Consider the following 6,624-nt stretch of genomic DNA (forward strand, 5'->3'; position numbering starts at 1 on the left):
CTATAAGAATTCCTCCCCGCTCAACATTTTATCATTTCAATAATCGCTTATGGCCATTTCCACTGATAGATTCCTGTAATTTAACTTTAAACTGTCCCGACTATAGATAAAGCTTCCTTTATCCATAAGAATATGTTATACTGCTGATGTGATTTAGCCATAATTCAGCAAAGCCTCTGAGGGAAAGCGAATGAAAGCAGTCAGATATGTTTACCGGTTGGCAGGTATAACTACAGTTTCATCAAACAAAAATCCATAAAGATTAAGAAGAGGTGAAACAACAAAGAGGAGGCAGGACTTATTGGGCTTGTTATTTAAGAGTTAACTCCAGAAGCAAAGTCAAAGGTCACGATCAGGTCCCGAGAACAGGTGAACTGGCTTATCACAGACATTTATATAATCTGACAAGCAGCCAGAGGTCAAAACCTGAACCTAAGAAGTGAGTAGAAAAGATTAACCAATTAAATTACAGCAGATTAGAATTCGAGTTTCCTACAAAAATACTTTATAATCACCTTTAGCGAAAGATGTTTAATGAACGAAGGTGAACAGAAACTGATTGTCTTATAAGAGAAAGGTTAAGACCAGGTGCTGTAAAATACTCTAGCTGCATTTCTAATGGTTTAATATTTAGTATATACAATACATTATAGCTATGTGTCATATGGTGCATTATTCAGTATATACAGTAGTATACTGTATATACTGTATATACAGTACTATACTGTATATACTGTATATACAGTACTATACGCTACAGCTATGTCTGAAATGGTACATTTTTCAGTATATAATATGCACTATAGCTATGTGTCAGTTGGTGCATTATTCTCTATATACTATACACTATACAGTAGCTATGTGTCAGTTGGTGCATTATTCAGTATACACAATAGCTATGTGTCTAAAATGATGCATTATCCAGTATATAATATACGCTAGAGCTATGTATCAGTTGGCTCATTATTCTGTATATACAGTACTTTACACTACAGCTATGTCTGAAATGGTGCATTATTCAGTGTATATAAAATACACTGTAGAGTAGCTATGTGTCAGTTGGTGCATTATTTAGTATATACAGTACTATACACTGAAGCTATGTCTGAAATGGTGAATTATCCAGTATATACTATACACTATACAGTAGCTATGTGTCAGTTGGTGCATTATTTAGTATACACAATAGCTATGTGTTTGAAATGGTGCATTATCCAGTATATAATATACACTCGGGCTATGTGTCAGTTGGCGCATTATTTACTATATACAGTACTATACACTACAGCTATGTCTGAAATGGTGCATTATTCAGTATATAATATACAGTATACAGTAGCTATGTGTCAGTTGGTGCATTATTTAGTATACACAATAGCTATGTGTCTGAAATGGTGCATTATTCAGTATATAATATACGCTAGAGCTATGTGTCAGTTGGCGCATTTTTCTGTATATACAGTACTATACACTACAGCTATGTCTGAAACGGTGCATTATTCAGTATATTATATACAGTATACAGTAGCTATGTGTCAGTTGGTGCATTATTTAGTATACACAATAGCTATGTGTCTGAAATGGTGCATTATTCAGTATATAATATACGCTAGAGCTATGTGTCATATGGTGCATTATTCAGTATATACTATGCACTATAGCTGTGTTAGATGGTGAATTATTCGGTATATACTATACTAGGGGTCACCAACATGAGTAGCCCGCAGGCCTTTTCTAAAAATAGCTGTTTCCTACTTTGTTAAATCATTTTTGATAATTATTATGAGAAATCATTAACATGATCAGTGTCTTCACATAGATGGATATCATTAATTATTAATAATAACATATAATAAAAGGTAAATTTGTTATTTTAGAAAAAGCTGTGTGTATCAAAATGGTAGCCTGTCAAATGAATCGGTAACCAAGAAGTAGCTCTCAGTTTCAAAAAGGTTGGTGACCCCTGCACTATAGATTACAGCTATGTCTGAAATGGTACATTAATTACTATATACTATACACAGTGCTCTATTCACTACAAATAGAAACTTCTGTTATTGTGTTTATAAAATACAAAACACACCAAAGCAAAATGATGCTTAATTCACTATACATACTGTACACTGTGCCTTTTTACTAAAGATTATACTTAATGAAAGCTTTCCTTGTTTTATGCTATTTAGTGTATGTGTTTTATGCTGTGTTTCAAACAGTCTACTATTTACTCTAAAATTAAACTTCTTATGTCAGTAGTATGTTCACACTGAGAAATTCAATAGGCTATAGTGCAATAATAATAATACATGGGCAATGTACTGAAAGCAAAAAGAGTGTATTCAGTGTACTCAGTCACTGCATGCTCAACTACAACAACGATGAATGCTGTGGTTTATATTTGTCTAAAAAGTCCAATCTTCATGGATTAGTAATGGAATGTGCATTTTTCAGGGCTCTGATCATTTTCAACTCACCAAGAAGATCTGATTTGTTTAGCTCTCAAATGGTTTGCTGCCATTTTTATTACTGAACCGAACAATGTTTTCGATTTTAAGACAAATTATTATCTTTGTCTGACTATTGCTAAAAGATTTTATAAAACAAAAATGGGGGAAAATGAATTGGGGTTAAGAATGAGCTTCAACCCTTCAATAAATTCTGTTTCATACTACGTTCTAGCAACTCATTTCCGTGTACTGCACACCATTCGTGTTTATTCTGACACACTAGAGTGCAGTTGTGTTATAAACAATAGTCGTTACAGCTCATTACAACAATTACATCACAGCTATAAACAGCAGCGCCCCCTACTGGCTTCCTTCTGATAAACAGGTTAAGAACAAAGCCTCCAATATTCAAAAAAGCTTTAAGGATATGACTAGGCACAGTATTGGCAAAGCATTGATCATGAAATGCACAAATAAATACACACATAATATCGTATAATTAAAATGATTAAATTTACAATTAAATAAAAACAGATGTTATTATAAGTCTTATAAATGTTATTACAAAGCTTGATTGTCGTTTTTATTAACACACTTTATTATTAATAACGTTTGTGAACATCAACAATTCAATATTTTTTAACAATTTGTAAAAATAATACATAAATAAAATGAACGCAATACACTTGTTTTATTATATTGATTAAACTGAGTAATTAATTAAATTGACACAAATTAAGTGGATTAAATAAAATTTGATAAATGGGAAAATAAAATGTAATAGTGTACATTTGTTAGACCCCATTTGGGTAATACAAATGTGTGTGTGTGTGTGTGTGTGTGTGTGTGTGTGTTCCAGCATTCCAGCAAATTAAAAAAAATGTCTTAATTCCTTCCATCCTTCATTCATTTACTCCCTTTATATGCGGAAGAATTTCTCCTTTTAAGAGAAATTGTTAAAGCTGGATATAAAGAAGATTTGTTTTGTGCACTTTCTGATTAGCGGCTAACGTTAGGGTTATGGATTCTTTAGCGATTTAATGCATGCACAAAACAAATCTTATTTCCAGCACAGAGTGCGTATCCACAGTGTTACCTATAGTTTCAATTCTTACACCCCTGGCATTGTTGTGCATGTTTTCAAGTTTAATCATAATAAAAGAAAATGCGCACAAAGTGCGAGGCGAAGACTAAACAAACTTGCGGTCTGCTACGTAATACGTTTCTGAGAGAACTCAGATTATACATTTCCACATGACTTGTACTTATCACACACGCTTAAGAGTGCACTATTTTGCATTTAGAGTTTGCTTGGAAAATAACAGATTGAAATCAGTAGCTTGTGTGGCTTGTGTTATTACTATAATCTTGAAATTCCTGAAGCGTGGACAATATCTCTCCTGAACACATATTTAGCATATAAATATAAATTTAAATGCACATAGGTACAGGGTTGCTTAAGGGATTTGCCTTAGAATGATAACGATAAGCTCTAATAATGAATAAATAAATAAATAAATAAATAAATAAATAAATAAATAAATAAATAAATAAATAAATAAATAAATAATAAAAAATTATATTATAATAATTTATATTATATTATGTTTCATATATATATATATATATATATATATATATATATATATATATATATATATATATATATTACATAATATAATATAATATAATAGTAAAGCATCTTATATTATTATTTATTATTATTATGATTTCACGGTGCAGTAATGCATATGTGGCATAAAGCGTTCTTCTACCTCTTCTTCTTCTTCTTTTTCTTTTTCTTCGTCTTCTTCTTTAAAAAAATAAATAAAATCTGAACTGTCTTCTAAATTAAACTTCATCTTTTTTATTTTCTGTAAGAAAACACATTTCACTCTAAACGTATATACAAACAGGTGAATTCTTCATGTGTCTCATCTCGAACATACTGTAGCTCCATTTCTAAATTCAGTGAGGTTCAGGTTCTCATATTCTCATGTTCACTTTATGACCTAATGAAGACTCATAAGCGGTCGATTTGAGACACAGCCAGCAACCAAAACTGGGTTTATAGTCAAATTCCCTGAGCAGTGCAGGGAGACTCTGACAATTCATCAAATCTAATCAGCTTCCGATGCGAGGTGCAACTTTTTGTGTGTGTGTGTGTGTGTGTGTGTGTGTGTGTGTGTGTGTGTGTGTGTGTGATGCGCTCGCGCGTCCTGTCCGGTAGATAGCGCTCATTCATTTGCTCAACGCGCGCGCACAGAGGACAACTGAGAATGCGCGTGTGTGTGTGTGTGTGTGTGTGTGTGTGTGTGTGTGTGTGTGTACTCTTGCAGATACCCTTCTATCACAAATCACTCCCGCTATCACTCTTCTCCACCCACTCCACCCTGCCTGCACTCTTTTCTTCACTTCTCCACACACTCTCCATTACTTTGCACTGTTGACCCCCAGGTACCTGAACTCCACCTACAGTACAGACCAAAAGTTTGGACACACCTTCTCATTCGAAGAGTTTTCTTTATTTTCATGACTATGAAAATTGTAGAGTCACACTGAAGGCATCAAGGGCTATTTAACCAAGAAGGAGAGTGATGGGGTGCTGCGCCAGATGACCTGGCCTCCACAGTCACCGGACCTGAACCAAATCAAGATGGTTTAGGGGTGAGCTGGACCGCAGAGTGAAGGCAAAAGGGCCAACAAGTGCCAACAAGTGCCAAGCATCTCTCGGGGAACTCCTTCAAGACTGTTGGAAGACCATTTCAGGTGACTACCTCTTGAAGCTCATCAAGAGAATGCCAAGAGTGTGCAAAGCAGTAATCTAACCAAAAGGTGGCTACTTTGAAGAACCTACAATATGAGATTTTTCAGTTGTTTCACACTTTTTTGTTATGTATATAATTCCATATATAATTCCACATGTGTTAATTCATAGTTTTGATGCCTTCAGTGTGAATCTACAATTTTCATAGTCATGAAAATAAAGAAAACTCTTTGAATGAGAAGGTGTGTCCAAACTTTTGGTCTGTACTGTATATTTTTTTATTATAATTTATTTAGTTATTTTTTATAATTGTTTTAATCATAAGATGCTTTTTTGTGAATATATATATATTTGAATGTGTGTGGATTCCATTCCAGATATAATCCCCGATATCCCCTGTTTCAATAACCTCTTTTCTTCTTGGAAGGCGTTTCAGTCTTTTTCAGTTAGGAGCATGTGGAGTGGATTTCTGGTGTTGGACGAGGAGGTCCGGGGTTTAGACTTCCCAGTTTCCAGTTTATTCCAAAGATGTAGAGGTTGAAGTCGGGGCCCTGTCTAAGACATTTGAGTTGTTCCTCTACACCCTTAATAAGCCTTCTAGTTGCAGTGATGCTCCAGCATCAAAGACTTTTGTTTATATATTTCTACATTTGTAACATTGGTTTTGGGGAAGGTGTCCACTTGTTTTGGGGCACATGGTGTAGATTGTCTAAATAGTGTAAAAAAAAATCTTCAGTTCTACAGATATGCTGAGGTCGGCGGTTCAATCTGGGTTTCCAGTTCATTTCAAAGGTGTTGAAGTCAGGGCTCGGTTTAGGACACTTGAGTTGTTCCACTGCACCCTTAACAAGCTATGACTTTATGAAACCCATTTTGTTTACATGGGCATTGGTATGCTAATGAGCTTTTTAGATGCAGTGATGCTCCAGCATTAGATTATTTCTATACAGATCTATATTTGTAGCAAAGGTTTTAAGGAACAACCACATATGAGCATGATGGTCAGATGTCAATTTATTTTGGGGGATATGGTGTCGATGGTATAAATCAGTGATTCTCAAACATTCTTCTGCCATTCCCCACTTAAAAATCATAAATGAAGATCAATAAACAACACAAAAAAACATACTTTAGCCCTATAGATATGCTACAGATCAGGTACTGATGTTGGAAAATTAGATCTGTGGTCCAGTTTTGGTTTACAGCTCATTCCAAAGATGTTGAGGTTGAAGTTGGTGTCACTCCAACCTTAACACGCTACGTCCTTACAGAACTCGCTTTGTATAGATGGGCATTGGCATAATAGAACAAGTTTGGGTTTTTTAGCCGCAATGCTCTGGCATATGAAGATTTTTTAATACAATTCCATATTTGTAGCAACAGTTTTGGAGAAGAACCACATATACAGTACAT

Source organism: Silurus aristotelis (assembly GCF_946808225.1).
Source record: "Silurus aristotelis genome assembly, chromosome: 17".
NCBI classification, from domain to species: domain Eukaryota; kingdom Metazoa; phylum Chordata; class Actinopteri; order Siluriformes; family Siluridae; genus Silurus; species Silurus aristotelis.